Consider the following 23,568-nt stretch of genomic DNA (forward strand, 5'->3'; position numbering starts at 1 on the left):
ATTACAATTACAATTACAATTACAGTTGAAGCTACTTAGAATGTAATCATCTGATACTTGCTATTGAAAGTATTGTTAAAAGATACAATAATATTTAAGGTAAGCAATGTTTTAATGGAAACCTTCTCAAATAAATATATTCTAATATTTCTGTAACATAAACTGCTAGTTTCTACCTAATATTCATTCTCCCCTTGTGGTAGCAAGAGAAAGTCTAAGTTTAGATGTACACACAGTTTAAAGATCGTATTTCCATCTCGTGAACTCCAGTCACTAAGTATTGGCCAAAGAGATACCGGTGAAATCGTTGTGTACAACTTCCTAGGCTGATCGCTAAAAAGTAACTCTGCTCTCCTTTTCTCCCTTCCTTCCCCTTCCCAGTGACTGGAATGAAGATGTCCTGACACAGCTGGAGGTGCCAACAGGAACTACTAGGTGTTGGGAGAGAAGGGGAGAACAAAGAATCATTTGTTCTTCAGCGTGTGCTGGCACCATGTCTGTCTTTGGTTGATGACGTGAGAGAAATAATCTCCTGTTTAAAATCACTCTTCTTTTGGGTCTTTTTCTTTTCTTTTTCTTTCTTTCTTTTTTTTTTTTTTTTCCTGTTGCTTACCCTGGATCCTAATGAAAATAATTCCTAAACACAAAAAAAAAGAGGCATTTATTTTCTCAGCTTTAGTTAGTTTAAATATTTTTAAAAAAGGTTTTATTTATCAACTCATTTAAGCTTTCTGCCTGTCGGAAGTTTACATTATGTACCTACAATTCCAGAAAGTATTTTAAAATATGTATATTTACGCATGTTCCAGACACAGGTTGAATATGCAAATCGCTTAGAAAAAAAAAAATTAGTTCTGCAAGCAAACCTTAATAAATTATTCTACTAAGTAACAGTTGATTTAAAATATGCAAACATTATAGAAAAAGCTAAAATGATTGGGTTTTTCAAAAAGTTCATCAGGGGGAATGATGTTCCCCTTGTTATTACCTCAACAAAAGTAGATGTCTGCTTGGGTAACTTAAATGTCTTGAGGAAAAATAAATACTTCAAGACACATGTAAGATTTTATTTTATTCAAACAGAATATTGCACAAATTGGACATCATCAAACTCAATTTTAAGACCTAAACATTTCTGTTAACAGCTTTCTTTTCTTTTTTAAGGTACAATATATTTTGTTCTGTTTCTGTGTCTGACTTCTTGGCCTGTTTTTAGTCTAACGAGCAAGTCGCATGGCTGAAAATTATCAACATGAAATAACCAAGGGGCCAGCTGTCAATTCAAAGATACTCCATGGATTTTGTATTCAAGTTATTTTTAATTGTCTGAAATGAAATTATGTGAAAATACATAGCCAATAAAGCTTGAGTGGTTTGATTTATGCAATATATTAATATACTATTGTTTTGCTTTCTACTAAAGAAAACTACAAATTAATATAAGAAAATAACATTAGAACAATAATTATCTTTCAACTATGACACTATAAGGCATGTATTTGGTCTAAAATCACTACAGTTACGCATAATTTTTTATGTGAACCTTTAAATGCTTTCATCAGTGATGAGCATAATATAAAATCAATAATGAACAAAATTACTCAGTTATCACCCACAAACCCACGATAGCCCTATTGAAAATATTTAATATGTCATTTTAAATATTGTGAAGAATTTTAGACATTTTTGAGCAATGGTTAATACTAATGGAAATCTATTTCAGTAAATTAAAGTACAATGATCAGTTTGGGATCACTCATATTTTGAACTATATAATAAAAATTAAATTCCAGATTGCGTCTCCTGGTCAGTAAAATTTGAGCCATGCTGCTTTCATTTAATTTATGATGAAGGAATGCAAACACATCTTAACGTGAAGCCTAGGAGGCCTGATTTGTAAATAACCTTCTGACCTTTCCTGGCGTTTTTATTTTCTTACTCACCACTCCCTCTAAGTTAAATGCCACCCCACACTTCAATCCCTAGCACCTGGCAAATACATTCTCATTTCCCAATACTTACACCACAGGAACTGCCACTAGGAGACATTTCTAGACCAGAAAAGAAGGAAGGAAGGCAGAACTGTTAAATATTTATCTTTGAATCATCATTGCCTAACACAGTAGGGGAAAAAAAAAATGGTGAGGGGCAATTTCATGGAGATTTATTGAATGATAAATGAAATTAAAATGTTATAGCAACAGGTATACATAGCAAGAGGTAATTGGTTTTTCTACTATTTGTAGTTTGCTGTTATATTTATAGTTGTTCCTTTCTATAAGCAGGAAATGTAGCTGTTTTATTTTGGAGCTATTATTTCATCCCAAATGGTTAGAGACTCAAGTCATTTCCTTTTTGGGAAATTCAACCTAATTTGGGAAGTCAGTAGAGAATGGTGACTATGATCCTGGACTTCAGAGTTAAACAGGTGACCTCTGAATCTTACTAGGTAAGTTACTTTGGGCAAATATCTTAAATTATCTTCTTTATTTTCCAAATTTACCTAGAATTTGTATTGTTTTCTTTTTATCTTTTTATACCTTTTCCAACTAAGCACATTTTTGGAAATGGAAACACATATTTACTGCTTCATGCTTGTAAATGACATTCAATTTAGATCTTCTTGAAAATATGACAAAATATTTATATAAATTTAGCATGCTTTACATATTAAAATCACTATTCAGTGATTATTTTATTCATATTTTTCCAGGAAACTTTCTTTTCCTATAGCAGTTATAAGTAATAAGAATCTAAAACAGTATCAGGGGGCCTGGGTGGCTCAGTCGTTTAAGTATTTGACTTCAGCTCAGGTCATGATCTTGTGGTTCCTGGGTTCCAGCCCCATGTTGGGCTCTGGGCTGACAGCTCAGAGCCTGGAGCCTGCTTTGGATTCTGTGTCTCCCCCCTTCTCTCTGCCCCTTTCCCGCTCATCTCTGTCTCTCTCACTCTCAAAAATAAATAAACCTTTAAAAAAAATTAAGAATCTACAACAGTATCCTAACAAAGAAGTCATATTAAAAGCTTATAAACATTAAATACAACAGCCCACACATTATGATTTTTAAAAAATATATACACTAGTTAAAACTTATTTATTTGTATTTTGGAAATGAATCACTAGCAGCTCAATTTTGCCTTTGACATTTTAATATACAAATAACAGTGGAAGACAGAAATGTTAGATTCAGATTTTCCTCGCTCCTTTGCTATAAAACAACAACTACTACAGCCACAACTGAAGCCGGAAGGTCATCTGCAGTTTAGTTCAATAAGGAGAAAGTCAAATTAGCTTTGGCTTAACATTGTGCTCACCAGACTGAAGTTCACGTATTGGGTGACACGCTGTAGGATGCTCATTGCCCCTGGAAAAGTAGTGCTTTCCTTCTAAACTCCCAACACATTCATCTTCCAAGCAGTAGGTATTTGAATATATTACTTTTAAATTGAAACAGTGATTGACTTATGATGCTTAATCTGGGTTTTGATGGATGGGTAGTGTTTGTCATTTGTACCAGAACAGAACGCAAAAGGTATATGAATTTTAAAGAAAAATGCTATTTCAAAGAAACTTAATGCAAACATTTTTAAGCTTGCAATCTGAATGGCGTGGCAATTACATTGTGTTTTATGTGCTTGGAGGGTAGAAGGAAACCTTACAAGTCTATACAAGTCCTTATGTTCAAAATATCCACCACCACCACCCCTCCCCTCCCCCGCTTTTTTTAGGGATTTCTTAATGTCTGGTTTGGGATACAAAATTATATCAGTCTTCAGTCCTACTTAAGTAGGTAGACTATTAGATGTGAATGTATTCACAAGGCATTACATGAAAGACTAACAATTTAGTGCTGCACTCCTTGAGATATAGCATGTGCTTAGAACCCTAACAAACTAGAGGTACTAAAACAATAAAAAGATAAAGAATTTTGCATTTTTAACTTTTCTGAAAGAATCAATCAAAGTAGATATCACAGGGGGATAGGCAAAACTTGACTGAAAGTCCTTATACTAATCCCACACTCTCATTTTTATGTTTAATTTCATATTGGAAGTAAAGGAGGCCATTCAAGGATTAAGATCTGCAAAGGTTTTACTCTGACCCTGTGGACATCCATCAAAATCAGTCAAGCAGCGACTGCTAAGTGGTAATTGTAGGAACCCTCCATTGTCTATAAAGGACAATCTGTTGCGGCACTTGGGTGGCTCAGCCAGTTAAGCATCTCACTCTTGATTTCTGCTCAGGTAATGATTGCACGGTTTGTGGGATCGAGCCCTGCATAGAGATTTGGGCTGACAGCACAGAGCCTGCTTGGAATTCTCTCTCTCTCTCTCTCTCTCTCTCTCTCTCTCTCTCCCTCTCTCCCCCCCCCCCCCCCCCCCGGCTCATGCTCTCTCTCTCAAAATAAATAAAAATAGACTTAAAAACAAAAGGACAATCTTTTAGCACATTTTAGAAATACCTTTAAGCCTATGGAGTGCCTGGGTGGCTCAGTCAGTTGAGTGCCAGACTCTTAATTTCGGCTCAGGTCATGATCTCAGTGTCTGATCAAGCCCCACATTGGACTCTTCCCTGACAGCACATAGTGGTGCCTGCTTGGGAATCTTCTCTCCCTCTCTCTGTCTCTCTCTCTCTCTCTCTTTCCCTCTTTCAAAATAAATAAATAAACATTTTAAAGAGTTAACTTAAGTCTGGTCTTATTACTTTTGTCTCTCCAATAATTCCTTATCATTCACTCTTTATTTACATCAGACCTAAATTCTTGTATTTATAATACATGCCCTGCATGCCTTTCCAACCTCCATAGCTTTGTGCATGCAGATCCCTGTTCCATATGCTTTCTTCCATTAAGCCCAGGTTAAATGTCATTGACTCTGTGAAGACTTCATTGCCTCACCTCCCTCTACAGATATAATTTGCATGTGCTTATCTTATTTCCTTTGTCATGATACATTCCAATCATTCTTCAACTCCTCAATCACTTCAACTATTCCAATGATTCTTCAGGGAGTAGGCAGGGTGGGGGCTAGGCTAAAAGTGGCACACGTAGTTATCTGAAAATAAAACAGTCTTCTTCTCATTGTTTTGATTTATTTTTAGTCTCAACTTTGATTATAAATTTTATAAATAATCAAAAGTAAATGTGTATAGGGGCACCTGGGTGGCTCAGTTGGTAAAGCGTCCAACTTCAGCTCAGATCATGGTCTCACAGTTCATGAGTTCGAGCCCAACATTGGCCTCTGTGCTGACAGCCCAGAGTCTGGAGCCTGCTTCTGATTCTGTCTCCCTCTCTGTGCCCCTCCCCCTCTTGTGCTCTGTCTCTCAAAAATAAATAAACATTTAAAAAAAATTGTTTTTAAAGACTTTAAGAAGTAAATGTGTTTATTTAGGAAAGAGAGACAAATTTATAAATGGAGGAAGAGCGTTTGTCTTCAAAATGATACCATGCTTTAGCAATGTATTATTTTCCAAAGGGTTTGCATGTGCATTTGAACATTTGATATTTATAACAATCCTTTGATTTTCTGAAAGAAAATATTGTTTTCATTTTACTAACTAGCTGAGTCTTACAAATGTTGTGTGATTATCTCTAGAGCATGTACCTAAGTGCAAAATGCTCTTAATCTACACGTTTTTTCTCTTAATATTTGATAAAATTTATGATTGAATAGACACCTGTGATTGGTTGGAAAATTCCAACATATTTCATTCCTACATATTTCATACAAAATGCTTCACCTAAATGTGATTCAACTCTTGGGCAGTGAATATTCTTTCTTAAGAGTTCAACTTGAATTATAAACTTAAATAACAAGGTATTGATGACAATAGAAATATTTATGATTTGCATGTACCATGTACTTAGCATATACCGGTGTGAACTAAGAACTTCATACGTATTAATACATAACCCTCCAATAAAATATCATACAGTAGGGGCTAATACCATCCCCCTTTTACAGAGCCAGAATATGTGCACAGAGGATAACTTGCTCAGGGTCACTTAGTAGTAAATGGCAGATTCAGAGTTCAAACCAATCTAGCAGTAAATGGTAAAGTCAAGGTTCAATCTCAGGGAGTCTGGCTGCAAAATGACAGTAATCCTATAATGCTTGCATTGCAGCAGCTAGAATTAACCTCACAATATTCAACAGCAAGATTATGTTGTATTGAACTCAATAAATGACATCTCCACTATGTTTATGGACTGTAATAAGGTCTTGCTATTACAGTATAATGAAGCATTTTCTATCTTGACATTGGTTGAATATACTCAGATCAGCAGGCAGTCAGATCAATAATGTCAGTCTTTGATTTTCCTAAGATGTTAATAATACAAAACTTAAGAAGAACTTTCAGAAACAGGTGCCTAAATCCATAGGAATCTCTGAATAATAGAATCTAGGAATCTCTGAATAGACTCATTCATGTATGCTCAGTATTTCAGAAAATAGCACAAAATAAACTCTACTTTTTCTTATAAATTATCTCCCATTTTTCTAAACTTTGCTATATATACATACAAGTATATACACATATGTATGTACATATACATATATATAATATTTTTTGTCGCCCAAGAAGCCCCCAAGAATCATGCCAGCTTTCATGCATAGCCCTTCCAGTTAAGGGAGACTGCATTTTCTGAGGTTGATGACTTCTTCACTTCAAATAATAATGATCTCATGAAAGGAGAACAACTCTGTTTTTCCTAGATGAGATAGCTAATTTCAAATTATCTTTCTTCAAATAAAATGCAAACATTTGTCCATGTAATCTAATGAGCCAATTGCTAATATTGTCTTAGATCATGTCAAAGACCAATTACATACACTGTATTTTTTTTACTTATTTGAATGGTCTCTTAATGGACAATTAATGAATGGAGGTTAAACTATAAATCTAAACAGGAAATTTAGTACAGTTAATCAAACCAGCTTTGATTTTAGTTAAGATGATGGAATAGTTGTTCTTTGTTTAAGTCATATTAGGATTGTTCCTACCTTTCCACTTATTTAATAATAGTTTTCTGAAACAAAAATGAAACCGAAAACATTGTCATATTAAAGCTATATACCTATTTTAGGGGCACCTGAGTGGCTCAGTCGGTTGAGCGTCTGACTTCGGCTCAGGTCATGAACTAGTGGTTCATGAGTTCGAACCCCAAGTGGGGCTCTGTGATGACAGTTCAGAGCCTGGAGCCTGCTTTGGATTCTGTGTCCCCCTCTCTCTCTGTTCCTCCCTCGCTTGTGCTTTCTCTCTCTCTCTCAAAACAAAATAAATACTTAAATAAATAAATAAATAGCTACATACCCGTTTTAAAATTCATTTTAGTTTCAGGAATGTCCTTTGAAAAGTTAGAAAATGAATGTATTAAAACTTAGTAAATTTAGTACTTATTTGTTGTCTCTCTTTGATTTTTTTTTTAAGATTTATTCTTTTACCTTTCAACTACAGATAAAGACCTGGATCCAAGAAAAATTTTAATGATTTTAAGCTAAACAATATTTTCTCCTATTCCTTTGCTTCAATAAGAGTGAAAGTTATGTCTGTATGAGTAAACCATTTGATATAGATCACAGAGTCAACAATCAAGGGTCACATTTCTTCGGCCAGATCGTAGTATAAAACACAAACCTTAATCAATCCAAAATCCGTGTACAATCATTTCAAAATTGACATAACACAATATTGTGAACATGTTTACATGATGTCAGTAGAACTCTTACAATCTAAGCTCCTAGAAATCTTGTCACAAGGTCAAGATATTTTAGAAAATTACAGGAAATTATTTTTTCAAGATGTCTGACAAAATACAGCACAAGTACAAATAGTATGAGTTTGGAAACTAGCTTAGCATGAATTTAAGAACTACTTTAGAATATGTGGTTGGGCTACTACCACTGCCTGTAATGAAAATGCTGAAATATAACCTATACCTAAGCATTTTCCAGCTGTTCTTTTATAGTCATTTTAATGCTCTCAGCAGCATGTGCTTGTAACACTTAGGTTTTGCATAGACAGCATGGTGTCAGTCTATGCTCCTTGATAACATAGTAAATAATAAAGTTGCTCCTGTGGTTCTCAGTTCCATGCTAGAGAAATAGCGGTGCCTTTCTTCTGTAACTTTTTGAAATATACAGCCACTAACACAGGATAATTATTTATTTTTAATTTTTACTCTTGATATAAAATGAGCTTTTTACATATGTAATTTCCTCCTATGTTTGTGCAAAGGCAGATGTCATTCTGTGTGCCGTAGAGTCATGCGTAATGAGGTGCAGCAAAGGGAAAGCAGGAGCACCTGTACAATTCCAAAATAACTAATTAAAAATAAACAGCCAATATATTTATAGCTATTGCAACCATTAATTACATGGTTGCATCAATTAACAATGTAATAACAGTAATAATAAACAACTACCTTTAAACTTACATATCATGTTGAAGGGCATATGGGAAAATAAGTAATTTGGTATTTTCTTTTTTTTTTTTTAAATGTTTATTCATTTTTGAGAGACAGAGAGAGAGAGACAGAATGTGAAGAGAAGGGCAGAGAGAGAGGGAGACACAGAATCCAAAGCAGGCTCCGGGCTCAAGGCTATCAGCAAAGAGCCCGACCTCGGGCTCAAACTCAGGAACTGTGAGATCATGACCTGAGCCAAAGTTGGAGGCTTAACTGACTGAGCCGCCCAGGCGCCTCTGGTATTTTCATATAGGGAAAAAAAAAATCACATCTAACTAAAATAGATTTATTTATTTATTTATTTATTTGGGCTTTATACCCAGTGTGGAACCCAATGCAGGGCTTGAGCTCACAGCCCTGAGATTAAGACCTGAGGTTTGGTCAGTTAAGCCTCCAACTCTTCTTGGTTTCAGCTCAGGTCATGATCTGGCAATTTCGTGGGTTCAAGCCCCAGGTTGTGCTATGCACTGACAGGGCTGAGACTGCTTGGGATTCTCTGTCTCCCCTCTCTGACCCTCCACTAGTCATGCTGCCTCTGTTTCTCTCAAAAATAAACTTAAAAAAAAAAAAAAAAAAAAGGAAGAAAGACCTAAGCTGAACTGAGATCAAGAGTCAGATGCTTAATGGACTGAGCCACTCAGGTGCCCCTAAAATGTTCACTTTTCTATTATTTTGCCATGATGTCTGATACCTATAAAATAGTACCAAATTGATCTTTTTTTTTTCGTGAATAGTACTTAGATCACAAAATTTTGATTTGCTTCTCCTTTTCTAATTATAATTTGGTTATTTTTATGCAACAAAATTTTGTCAAATGGCATTCGAAATTACTTTGATATTGCTATTATAGATGTACAATAATTTATTAAAAAGTTGGAATCACTGTTAAGTCTTTTCTGCTACGTGAAGATATGTTAAGTATTCACTCCATTTTTTGCATCCCATTTAACCTCACTAATGATAATCTTAAAAAATACGTTCTAGGGGCACCTGGGTGGCTCAGTTGGTTAAACGTCCAACTTTGGCTTAAGTCATGATCTCGCGGTTAGTGAGTTCAAGCCCCATGTCAAGCTCTGTGCTGACAGCTTGCTTAGAGCCTGGTGCCTGCTCTGGACTCTGTCTCCCTTTCTCTCTGCCCCTGTCCCACTCACACTCTGTCTCTCTCAAAAATAAATACAAACATTTAAAAAAAAATGTTCTAAATACATGTTCTAAGTGATGGTTTAAAAGTAACTCTCCAGGGGCGCCTGGGTGGCTCAGTCGGTTAAGCATCCGACTTCGGCTCAGGTCATGATCTCTCAGTCTGTGAGTTTGAGCCCTGCGTCAGGCTCTGTGCTGACAGCTCAGAGCCTGGAGCCTGTTTCAGATTCTGTGTCTCCCTCTCTCTGACCCTCCCCCGTTCATGCTCTGTCTCTCTCTGTCTCAAAAATAAATAAACATTAAAATTTTTTTTTTAAAGTAACTCTCCAAAAAATGTGGAAAACTTCAATATTTGCAAGATTTTAATTTTATGTCATAGTTTTTTCCACTAGTATCAGCTGTATTTAGTGCTAAATAAGAAATGTAGAGCTTTACTTTGAAACGTAAATAGTATTACCGGAACTTTTTATTTAAATACAATGAAGAAAGTAGAAATTTTCTCCCCACGATCAATTTCAGTGTCAAATTTGTCGGAGGAGGTCATCGAGAGGACGTGACCACCAGTTGAACCAGGAGCTGGACCTGGGCATCAAAAGTTCCTTATTTCCTCCCCTGTCCTTGGAATGTACACTCTATTCCCTATTCCCACACTGGGAGCCAAGTGAAAGATGCAGCCTGGGAGAGTAATGTGCTGTTGAGACCCTCTGGACTGTGTACGTGACCGAACCCACTTAAGGCCTCTATATGAGCATTTTTTTTTTCCTTTTTTTTTAAACTTTATTGAAGAGTAATTGGGGAAAATTGACAAATATAATTGCATATATTTTAAGTGCACAACACTTAAGATTTGATATACATACACATTGTGAGATGATTAGCAAGATCAAGATAATAAACATATCCATCCACATAGTTAACTTTTCTCTGCTTTTGTTCTTGGGGGAATGCTTAAGATCCAGTCTCAGCAGCTTCTTTTTTTTTTTTTTTTAATTTATTTTTTTTTATGTTTATTTATTTTTGAGAGAGAGAGCAGGAGAGGGGCAGAGAGAGAGAGAGGGAGACACAGAATTTGAAGCAGGCTCCAGGCTCTGAGCTGTCAGCACAGAGCCCTAGGCGGGACTCAAACAAACCACGAGATCATGACCAGAGCTCAAGTCCTAAGGTACCAGACTGCGCCACCCAAACACCCTAGTCTCAGCAACTCCTAAGTAAACAATACCATGCTATTAACTATAGGCATCATGGGGACCTTTGATGCTCAGAACTCATTCTTACAACTGAAAGTTTGTATCCTTTGACTTGCATCTCCCCATTTCCTGGCCCCCAGCGGCTGGCAACCACTATTCTACTTTCTGTTTCTATGAACTCAGCTTTTCAGGTTCTGGCAGACAGGTGCAGAAATCGACTTGTCTTGGGGCACCTAAGACTAGCCTTGTATCTTTCAAATTATGTTCAAAGGCCTCTTTTTTGTTTTCAATTTTAAGGGCATAGACACTGCTTCCATCAGTTGGGCTCAGGATGTCTTCCAAGATGTAAATTTGGAAAACATTTTCAGAAAATAGGAAAGCACAACAGTGTAAAAACACTCAATAGATACTGATTATAATTCTTGGTTTTGGTCTCATACGTTGTCATTACTGTTTTTACAAAGTTTAAGATATTAAATATCTACAAACAGTAGTTGTTATCTTTTCTTCCTTAGGTAATTTTAATCTATGTTATAGATCATACAACTTTCATTGGTATTTTAGATTCCCCCAAATTGAATGCATAAGACGATAAGATTACAAGCAAGAAAAAAAAGAAAAGTTTATGTGAGAAATTGTAACTTAAATTTCATTTGGGATACTAAAAAATCTTATGTTTTAATTCATGAAAGTAAAACATCAGACTACATAGTATATCTCAGAACATTTGTATCTTTCAAAAGGTGTTTTCCAAAAATGATTGTTCTTAACATTGTATTTTTATTATAAAATCAGGTTAAGAAGTTTACTTTCAGTAGATGCTCTTCCAGAGAAAATAAATCTCTATATATTTCCCTCTTATATAATGTTACCTACAGTGAATGAATCAATCGTTTGAGTCTTAACAGTAGTTTAAAATGTTTCCTTAGGATACTCATTTTTAGAAAGCTTGAGTTTAGACAAAAACAGACAGGGAAAGTCCTTTTCCTCTCTTTGAAAGCCGGCTGTGGGGTGGCTAATTTCTGCGACAATTTATGGCAAAAATCCAGCAGCCTACTGTTGACATTTTCATAGTAATTATAGATCAGGAGTTGGCTGCTTGGAGAAGCAAAAATGTGTCATATATGACATGGCAAACCCTTGTTAATATTCTTTTTCTTCTTTTTTTTTTTTTTAAACTATAGTTCACAATTGGTGGTAAAAATCAACATCATTCTTGTAGAATAAACGAGAGCTTAAATACAGAAATCAGACATTTAAGAAAGACTGCATAGAAACTGGGAATGAGTAAAGGATCCATAAGTGACACACTCAATGAAACGTCTAGGAAAAAATAAGGTAAGATGTTGTGATATCAACTAATAGTATTAACACGGGTTTTGAGATCTATATTAACTGTTAACTCCTATATTTGATCTGAAAAGATCCAGTGATATCTTCATTCACCCATCCATGTATTTCATTAGTTTTCTGAGTATTCCTTCTACACTCCTGGATTGCAAGGCAAAGACCTCTAAAGATGCATGGGTCTTTCCATTGTTACCACTGCCTCTCAAAAAGTGGTGCAGCAGTTTAGGGAAGAGAAATATTACCTCTGACTGTGGAAATCACAGAAGATGTTAGGATAAAGGGGAATATAAAATGTGCCATGAAAAATGAGAAGTACTAGGAAACAGAAAAAAAATCAGACTTCCATTCCAGAGGGACAGCTTATGAGAAAGCCACACAAAAAACAGAAGGTGTAGCAGGAAGATAGATGATAACTCAATTCAACCAGAGTGAAAAGTGCATGAAAGAGAAAATAAGGATGAGAAAGTTCAGAGACAGGACGTGAGGGCTTTTGGATTTGAGAACAGAAAAAAAAAATTTTTTTTTTTTTTTTTTGGATTTTATTTGGTACTGACATTTAAATAGAAAGCTCCTGGCAAGATCTGTCTATCACCAGGAAGCTCCCAGTGCCTACCAAAGACCTCCCACTGTGATATTACCTTGATGAATTTAACACCATCCAGGCTCTGGCCTTCAGCCCTGACGCCTCAGAAACCTGGTTCTGTCAGCAGAAAACACATGTCAGCATGACTGGTACATTCTCTCCCTGAGGCTGAGCTACATTAAAATCAGAACTTTGTGAGGTGAGCATGGAATCAAAGACAGGGGGATATTTTTGTCATCTACATGTTACAGAACATTAGAACAACATTTAAAGTGACCGTTGTCTCTCTCTCCTGAGCACGGCCAAAGCTTGCCTGGGTGAATTATTTCTCCCTTTCTGATTTTAGACTCCTGATGAACAGTCTTCCCCCAGGTATATTTTATGATATTCAAACAGATTACGATAACTCTAACAGACTTAGGACTCACATCATCTCTAAGATGACTTTACAAACATATGAACTGATCCGTTATTGTGGATTCCACAATTTATCCCATGGGGCATAATTCTATTCACAAATTTTTTCAGGGTAATTTACATTTGCAGTTATATGCAGTCCTATTCTATAATAAATGAAAGGATGAATGGGCGTTTTTGAACATAGGAGCAAAAAGATCAGAGCTAATTTGAGTAAATTCATTTATCAATGAAGCTTTAGATACCATAGGCAAGGAAGAGCCTGAACACATGAAAGTCCTATATAAGACTAGCTTACGTGAGAGGTAATGATTTGAGCCAAGGAAGGGTGAATTTGAGTGAATTTCTAGATTTGAAAGGTACTACAGAGACCTTAACAGGACTCATGATTTGACTAAATTTGTCTGCCAAATTTGGAATATCTGGATGGCTCAGCCGATTAAGTATCTGACTCTTGATTTCGGCTCAGGTCATGATCTCAAGGTTCATGAGTTGAGCCCCAGGTCGGGATCTGCCCTGCAGCACAGAGCCCACTTAGGATTCTTTTTCTTTCTCTCTCTTTCCTTCCCTCCTTCCCTCTCCCTCTTTCTTTCTCTCAAAATAAACAAATAAACTTAAAAAATATATTAAACTTCAATGCCAAACTAAATACACATATATAAATAGATTTATTCTAATTATTGCCTTATTGTAAATAACCCTCTATGCCAAGTTTTGTTGAAAAAAAAAATCTATTTGTTAAACAGTGTGAGATGGAATTTATGGTGCTTTTTTTTTTTTTTGCCTTTTTTGCTTATTCTTTTATTTTCCTTTCTTCTACTTTAGCCTTTGAATTCCAAAACAAAAACAAAAGTTTGTTAAAAATAATCTAAATCTCCTTCACTAGCTGGTCAATTTTATATACAAAGTTATTTCAGTTAAAAATTATAATATATTGGGGCGCCTGGGTGGCTCAGTCGGTTAAGCATCTGACTCTTGATCTCCGCTCAAGTCATGATCTCACTGTCTGTAAGATCGAGCCCTGAGTCAGGCTCTGCACTGACAGCCTGAGCTTCCTTGGGATTCTTTATCTCCCTGTTTCCCTGCCCCTCCTCAGCTCATGCTCTCTCTCTCTCTTTCAAAATAAAGAAGTAAACTTAAAAAAATCATAATACAGCAAAATATTAAAGCTTGGGAAATATGCTACATCAAATTTCTGTAATACACATAATTTTATTATCATATGTTTTTTATACAGCTTATTTTCGTTTCTATGTGATTTAGCCAATATCTTTTTCAGTAAGAAACTTCATGGGGGTGCCTGGTGGCTCATTCAGTTAAGCCTCTTACTCTCAGTTTAGGCTCAGGTCATGATGTCAAGTTTTATGGGTTCAAGTCCCACATCAGCTCTCCACTGACAGCATGGAGCCTGCTTGGGATTCTTTCCCTCTCTGCCTCTCCCCTGCTGATACACACATTTTCCCCCTCTCAAAACAAATGAATTAATTAAAAAACAAAGAAAGAAACTCGGTAATGAACATACACGTTATGTCCACTTAAAATATCAGTCAATATGTTCTCAAATATTGGATAGTTTTATATAATACCAATATTGCTGTATCACTGTAAAAATTAAATTGTGGGATTCTTATCATACCATCTAGGAGAAATTTATTTAAATTTATAGTTTCATTCAAGTTTTAAAAAGTTAAGCTCACAAAACACAATAAAAGGAGGGCTTTTGTTCAATCAATAATGCAAATCAGAAACATCATAATCTAGTCTAAGGACAAAAAAAAAAAAAAAAAAAAAACCTCTGTAGGTAGAAGAATTAAGAATAACCATGTTTTAATTACACCTAAGACTATCTAATCCTAAAACTACCTACCACTAACAAGGAAGTTTCACAAATAACTTATTTTTGGAGTCTATGATGGCAGGCTATGGAGTAAGGAAATTTGAAAGCCATTCAAGGACACACAGGCAGACCAATCAGAAGTCAGCAAATTGTGGGGCGCCTGGGTGACTCAGTGGGTTAAGCGTACGGATTTGGATCAGGTCACGATCTCACAGTTCCTGAATTCAAGCTGCACATTGTGCTCACTGCTCTCAGCGCAGAGCCCGCTTCAGATCCTCTGTCCCCTTCTCTCTCCACATCCCCCCCCCCATGTGCACACATGCACTCTCTCTCCCTCTCCCTGTCTCTCAAAAATAAAATAAACATTAAAGGGGGGGGAAAAGTCAGCAAATTGCTTTTAACTCAGAAATGACTGTGTGTGAACAGCCAAATAACTGTCCCAGATTCCCAAGGACGTTGCCTTTGCCTTCGATGATGTTTGATGTTGTACCCTTACTCTTATCTTGGTGCCAAGGGTACCAAGAGTAATATCAGAGGTACTTTTGTCACCTTTGGGACTGGTGGCAAGCTTCTTTTAGTGCTCTCCCAAATCCACACGTCGGAGCAAACAGCATGCGTAAAGGGACACTCATTCTAAGAATAAACACAAGACTCTGGGCGGCAAAAGCCAGGTGGCTTTCTGCTATTCAGAGCAAACAGAGCAATTCTGAAATTAGATTTCCAGATCTCATTCACTGATATAAATGCTGTGGTTTTCAATGATATTCAAAACTTGATGCATGGCATACATTCAAAATTAAATTCTTTTTCAAGTACGTCTTATTCCCTAAAGATGTTGTGGGGTGTTTTCCCCTATACTTACTACTAATTTACTACTTGAATTAAACATGTCATTTTCCACTGGCAATGTTCCCACGTTTAAAAGACAAAAAAAAAAAAAAAAAAAAAATTAGGAAAATACGTAGAATTAAAAAAAAAAACATAAAACTTTCGATTCTGAAACAAATAATTTCAAATGACAGTAACATCAGTCAGCAAAGTTGACATGTTTAATCAACAAGAAATTCTGGGAATAATATACTAAAATGTGTTGATGTATGTAAAAACATTACTTTGCCTAAGGTTACTTTGAAACTTCACAGCTTCCAAACTAGCACTTCTTCAGTTATCAGTGTGAAAATATGCCTTGATTCACGTAGTTTCAGTAGGTGCAATAGTTATTTAAAACCATAAAATATATAACGTCTTAACTCCAAGAAATTACATTTCATGTCTAAGAAAATGTTCTTAGGTAATCCTAGGCCAATGCTTGTTGATACAATGTTCTAGAAAAGTTTTGCCTCAAGGAATGTTCCTTTTAGATCAAACTGGCTGCCTCCCGGACATTTGCGGAGAATATCAGATGTTGTCAAGGGCACCTTAGACAATCTTAGTGGAAGACTAGAAGGTTGCCTATAATTTCATACTATACTGTATGCCATGAAAGGCCTATAAATATTCTCCTGATATTCTAAAACTGGTTCTTCAGCAGATGCTAATACCATGTGCCAAAGCAATTAGCAAGCTCATATTTCAGAGTATCCTGCCTAGAGTACCCTATGTAAATATTTTGAAAGTCACAAAGTAGCCTGATGATAGAAAAGTAAAAGAGAGCTGTGAGGTAGAGACTATCAAATTACTATATTTAGGAGCTATAGCTAGTAAGCATTTTACCATATTCAGGAAGATAATGCCCTGTAATGTTTTATATATTTGGAGACACAATTAAATTAAGTTCTTGCATTTTTAGTCCCTCTCCTTCTTTCAATCCTGCTAAATAATGGGCCTTTCCTTATGCTAAGAATAAAAAAACCTACAGAATTATCTAGATCACCGAACATGTTCCAAAACTGACCAGATACATTTATTTTAATTTTTTATCAGAGAATATTTCACATAAATATTAATTACAATATAAATTAGCCATTTATTTCACATAAATATTTAGTATAAAATTTAGCATCCAATAAGTTCACTATTACCTAACTTTAATCGGTACAAAACAGGGAAATCACTGAATTTTATTCACTTCATATTTTCTTCAGTCTGGCATCTAATTAATTTCACTCTTGTACTACAAAACTCTAAAAACAGAAGAGTCCGCTTTCAGTGAAATAGTTCATACTTAATAAATTTAATGAATTCTAGATCGAAAAGTCTCTAGATTATATGTAAACAACAAAATTATTTTAAATGTTAGACACACAATAATCTATCTTATATATGATGCAATTTCATTTCTTTTTAAGCCAACAGAATTACAACAATCTTTGATATTCAACATGGAGCACATAGAAAAAATAAGTGATCTACTATGGACAGAAATTGGTAGGCTGCCTCAGCACCCATTCAATACTGATTACACTTGATTGTATGTGATAATAATTTGTAAATTCTTGGTATTTAATTGTAAGAAATAATACCTTTTCCTTTTCTACTTTTATCTACTTTGAAAATAAATCCACAACTGTAATGGGTGGTATTTAGGCTCAATGATGCCTAACAGTTTCCAAAGATGTTTTAGTTATAAGCCAAACAATACCTATTGTAAGAACAATTAGTATTCCTTTTAACAGCCACTTCTGCCTCCCTAAGATATTCAGAATTTCGTTGTGATATCAAAAAAGAATCACTAATAAAAATGCCAATAGTATGCAATTGTCATATTTAGAGTATCTATAGGAATAAACCTTATTCTTTGAACAATACTGTGCTATGCAACCACTGGCTTTCCATTCACTAATGTAACTTACTCTAAAATTAATGAGGGACAGGCTACTGGAAGTCAAGATACAATTATCAAATTATACAACTGTCATTTTGTATAAGTGACCTTCCCTCAATAATTGTAATAAAAATTCCAAATCTTTATCAATTTATTTATCTAGCAGAAATGGAAATAAAGACAATTATTGTGACCATTTAAAACAACCAAATATAACATTTCAAAAGACAGAGAAACAATTGGAGTTGTCTGAAATGACTTATTTAAAGTGGCCAACAGTTAATAAATAAGAATAACAAACAAACATGATCTTTAGAGCTAAAGAAAGTAGATTCAAATTCCTTGGGCAGATTAACTAAATTTGTTGATATTGAGTGATCCCATTTATAAAAGTAAATTAATAATGTCTACTTTCAAAGTTATTAAAAGATTATACCAAAAAATAAAAGCTCAATTGAAAAATGGGCAGTTCCTAAAAAAAAAATTTTAATAGAATTATGATTTGATCCAGCAATCCCAATTCGGAGATATCAAAAAAAAAAAAAAAAAAAAAGTGAAAGTAGGGCCTTGAAAAGATATTTACACACTCATGCTCATAGCAGCCTTTTTCACAATAGACAAGATGGAGAAGCGATCCGAGTGTCCATCAACAGACAAATGGATAAACAAATGTGATCTGTAGGCACAATGGAATATTATCCAGCTATAAAAAGGAAGGAAAACCTGCCATTTGCAACAACATGGATGAACCTTGAGGGCTTTATGCTAAGTGAAATAAACCAGTCACAAAAAGAAAAACACTATATGATTCCACTTATATGAGCTCTCTAAAGTAGTCAAATTAACAGAAACAGAAAATACAATGGTGGTTGACAGATGCTGGGAGAAGGGAGAATGAGGAGTTGTTTAGTGGGTAGAGTTTCAGTTTTCCATGATGAAAACATTCTGAAGATTGGGTATACAAAGGGGAGGATATACTTAACACTACCGAAATGTATACTCAAAAAAGGATATAGTAAATGTTATGTAAGTCTTTTTACTACAATGAAAAATAAACTACTTCTTAAAGATTATACTAATGGGATTATGTACTTAAAATTCCTGGAATATAACAGATAATTGTGGAGCCAAAATGCCAGTACTAGACAGAACCCGACTGATACTACTGCCTGTGTAACTTTGGGCCTCAGTTTCCTCACCTACACGCTGAGATAATAATTGTGCTTTCCTTATAGGATTGTTACTAATGAATATCTAAAACTTACAATACTACTGGCATCAGATAAACTCTATGAAAATGCTTATTGTTGTGTTATTATCAATATCTAGACAAGGAATAATCTGTCATTACTTAATATATATTTAAATAAGTTTATTTATTTGTTCTTGAAAGAACAAACAGGCGGCACTAGCAGGAGAAGCAGAGAGAGAAGGAAAGAGAATCCCAAGCAGGCTCAGCACAAAGCCCAGTGCAGAGCCCGATCTCAATAACTGTGAGATCATGACCTGCGCCAAAGTCAAGAACCAGAAGCTTAACCAACTAAGCCACCCAGGCACCCCATACTATATATTTATTATAATTTATTTTATTTTAAATATTTGCCTCATTTGATATTTTGAATTAGTACATTTTTACCATTATACCCCCTCTATTTATGAGTAGAATTTTAAGAGTAGCTTATTCATACGAGGTATAAAAATTTATTCACTTAAATAATTTAAAAGCCATTGGCTTAGAGCAATACCTATTCATTAAATTACAATATTCTAGGGCACCTGGGTGACTCAGTCAGCTAAACATCCAAATCTTGATATCAGCCATCTTTTTTCTCATTTACATTATTTTTGGCATTTCAGTTGAGATACACACAAACACACACACACACAGATAGATATAGAGATGTAATCATTACATTAAGTTTTTTTTTATTTCAACATAATTAGCACAAATGGTTAGTTTTCAAAAATAAAATAAGGAAAATAGAGGATACCCATTATAAAAAAATAATCTGGCCAAGTTTAAATGTAGTTTATTTTCCCTCGTATGTTCAGAAAACATAAAAATATGGTATTATTGAGAAAATACCAAAACCATCATCTGAAAAAAGGCACATTATCATACAGTTAATTCCTAAATTAATATAAAGAGCCTAAAAGTGTATGGGGCAAAGAAAGACTGACCTATTTGCTACTTGCTATGTGACCGTGTGTAGAAAATATACATATATACTAAATTTAAGTTCCTTTTCTAATTTATGTCATTAATAAACCAAACTATCAAATAATAAAACCTAACAAAATAATAAAAATCACATATTGCTGTAATGGCAAGAGACTTAATACTTTCTCTTGCATGTTTAACTAGTATAACTTTAAAAATGAGTATTTTTTCCAATGAAGCAATCATGAAAACATAATATTGAATTTTATTTAATTATCCCTATTTGACAATAAGAACAATAATGCTGACTAAAAGTATACAAAGCACATAAACTACATATAAAAAGGAGTCTACCTCACTCAAATTGTAAAGATTTTTTTATTTCCGATTACTTTTAAAACTATATACATGAAAGAAAAATAAATACCAAAGTTTTCAATTTGCAAGTATGAAGAAGTATTCAAAGCTCTCCTTTTTTTTTAATGTGTATTTATTTTTGAGAGAGAGAGAGAGAGAGAGAGAGAGAGACAGGTGCATGAGAGAGTGCAGGGGAGAGGCAGAGAGAAAGGGAGACAAAGAATCTGAAGCAGGCTCCAGGCTCTGAGCTGTCAGCAAAGAGCCAGGTGCAGGGCTCCAAGGCACAAACAGCGGGATCGTGACCTGAGCTGAAGTCCCACACTTAACCGACTGAGCCACCCAGGTGCCCCAAAGATCTCTTAATAATAATAATAAATAAATAAACTTAACAAAAGAGTGTGATGCCCTATCTCTACTTATGATCCAGGCAAGGAGCTCAGCCCTCTCTGATGTCAAGAAACAAACTCTCTTTCTGGCAAATCTTACTTGGTACAGTTTCTATCTCCTAACTCTCCCAGAAATGCTAATGCTGAAGAGATTATTTTCTTTGCTTCCAGGACTAGGAGTTGCATGAATTCAGCAATGGCATCATTTCTACTATTATTCCAGGGAAAGGTACTTTGCATCAACCATACTTGTCTTTTCTTTTTTTCTGCATCAGAGTAAATACAACCTTGTATAGAGAATATTCTATCTTCCAACTAAGAGGAGTGACAAATTCTAATTCCTTCCCACCAATTACATTACCTACCTGGACCTATGACCAAAGATCCATAACTTAAAAAGAAAAAAAGATAAAGGTTTCACAGAAGACAATGCTAAATGATTTCACTATGAAGTAGGACTTGCCATCAGATGAAGGCTCTCCTTAAAAACATATGTGGATGCTCTTCTTTGGTCTGACCTCCAACATTTCCTCCTAGACATTGGCAGACTACTACTCCCTCAAGCGCCTATATCCAGAACCTCAAATGCTGGATGCTCCAGTTCTATCTTGAACAGAGGATAGAGGGATAATCTGAAATTACGGAGGGAACAAGACAGAAGGCAAGGCAAACGATTAATGGTAAATGACAAAAATTCCTTTCCATGGGCACAGGGAATAATTTCAAGAGATATTTAGATGGATGAAGCCAATGTTTTCCTTCCAGTATCCAGCTGTGCCTTCTTTCTTTTATTGTTAATCCTTTCCCATTAGACATGACATTCCCCTGCCTCCCTTTTGGCCAGGTATAGCCATGTCACTGAGTTCAGGTCAGTGAGATACACACAGAAGTAATGTGGAACAACTGCCAGGTAACTTACAGGGTAATTGCATGTCCTGGACTTTGTCTTAAACCCTTCCTGCTGGATAGGAAATGATAACTGATGATAGAGAACACTGAGGGAATAACCCTGAAAGTTCAGGCCTGGAAAACTCATTTCGTCAAGCCCATCTCAACCTTTACATGGTCGTGAAATAAAATTCTATCTTAATTCAGGCATGTTGTTTCAGGGCCTCCATTTAGCAAGAACTTCACCTATTTTTAACTAAGGCATTGGCAATTATAACTGAGGCAGAAGTTAATGAAATAAATCTAGACTATCTGTGAAATATCTGGATCCAGCCACACACACAGCCATTAAATGAAGCACAGTAGTTGAAAAAGAGGGAGATATTGGTGTTTAATATGACATAGTAGGCAGATAAAAATATTTAAAGACTTTAGAGCAAAAATTTATGTGGTCAAGGAGAAACTATCGGAAAAGAACTGGATGAATTGGCAGAGGGAGTGCCAAGAGCCATATAATTACCATCTACTGTTACCACTCTAAAATTGAACTTGACAGTTTGGCACAGAATTTCCATTTTAGTGCACTTTGAAACTTATGGACTAAACCAGTTTTGTACTTGAAGCCTTATATTTTATATAAAATATAAAATATTTTCAATTTTCATTCATGTTACAAAACTGGGCTAACAGTGGTCAGAAATGGAAATGGTCAATAAAAAACAATGCCATTCTAAAAGCCTTTGCTTAAGGACTGTTCAGATGGCATTGCACACTTAATATAATGTTCCTTTATTTATTTAATATTTTTCTAATGCTAAGCCAGAGTCTGTCACTGGGATCATGCTAGGTGAACTGTTGGATTTTTGAGGGGGAAGAGACTACAATCTTTAACTGTAGAGAGTTCAGAGCCTAATAGGGAGCAGAATCTGTAAACTAAGAAAGGAAGAAAGAGTAGGAAAAAAAAAAGAAAGGATTTTCGTAAATGGAGAAAATGTATGTAAATATGCTAGGATTTCACTGGAGTTGAATGGTGTGTATAGAAAATTCACAGATCGGACTTTAGAAAATAAATACATAAAATATAATAAAATAATTCTAGCCCAGATCATGAAAACTGAAGTTGCATAAGAACATGAAATGTTAGTCTGAGTCAGAATCATGAGATCTAAAAGCGGTCTTATCATAGTCTTGTTGTAAGAGTAGGAAAATAGATGCTTCATAGCAGTACATGATGTTCTTTTTGTATATTAGGTAAAAAGTTTAAGCATATAATCCCAAACAAGCTGCTGACTTCCCATAAGAACCAGAAAGGCACACGGTGACCACACATATAACAGCAAAGGAGATTGTGTTTGTAAATTGTGAGATGTGGAAAAACTTCACTAGGGGAAAAAACAAACAAACAAACAAAAAAACCCTAAAACATGTCTTAACAACATTTTAGAGGGAGTGCCTATTTTCTAATTAGCATGTAAAAATATCTATAATGCAACATATAATCACTTCGGTTTTATGATTATTTCATCTATTAGTTATTTGAAGGAATACACACTTAAAGCATATGTGTAATATGTATATATTTACGCATACACCTGTATATACATGCATATAAATGTGTAACGCATACACACACACACACACACACAAAGTAATTTATTTCTCATTTCACTTGGTTCTACTTTCCTAATGCTTCACTAGAAACTATGAGAGCTGGAGAGTTAAAAGTGTTGTGTACTTCCCTATAATTTCCCATGCCAAAACAACTCAATTTTGCCTGATAAGGTGATACAGTTGTACCTGACAGTCCTTTTTCAGAAATCAGTAAATCAGTGGGTATTTTCGGCCCTGCCTTCCTCCTGTGACATCTGACTTGACAAAACCAATCTTGAATCCTGACTGGTGACTATGGTAGTGATGGTGGTGGGGGTGGTTGGGTAGGTTAAGAAATAGGCTGTGGAGTCTGTACTAGGATAGGGAAAAGATAGAGGGAAAGATTAGGACCTGAGGTCCCTGGGTGGGAAAAAACACAT

General features: G+C 35.2%; 1 protein-coding gene and 1 long non-coding RNA gene across 4 annotated transcripts in view; one reads left to right on the forward strand and one right to left on the reverse strand.

Annotated features, from left to right (window-relative positions):
• SPOCK3 (SPARC (osteonectin), cwcv and kazal like domains proteoglycan 3) overlaps positions 1-23,568 on the reverse strand; it is a 493,980-nt gene that overhangs the window by 463,058 nt on the left and 7,354 nt on the right. The gene's annotated exons all lie outside the window — the stretch shown is intronic.
• On the forward strand, positions 1,952-23,552 carry LOC132691943 (uncharacterized). The gene is made up of 3 exons (XR_009616096.3): positions 1,952-2,449; positions 20,822-20,879; positions 23,343-23,552. It is a non-coding gene; the product is annotated as an uncharacterized LOC132691943 (long non-coding RNA).

The sequence above is a fragment of the Panthera onca genome, chromosome B1 (genome assembly GCF_046562875.1).
Source record: "Panthera onca isolate mPanOnc1 chromosome B1, mPanOnc1 haplotype 2, whole genome shotgun sequence".
Classification (NCBI taxonomy): Eukaryota; Metazoa; Chordata; class Mammalia; order Carnivora; family Felidae; genus Panthera; species Panthera onca.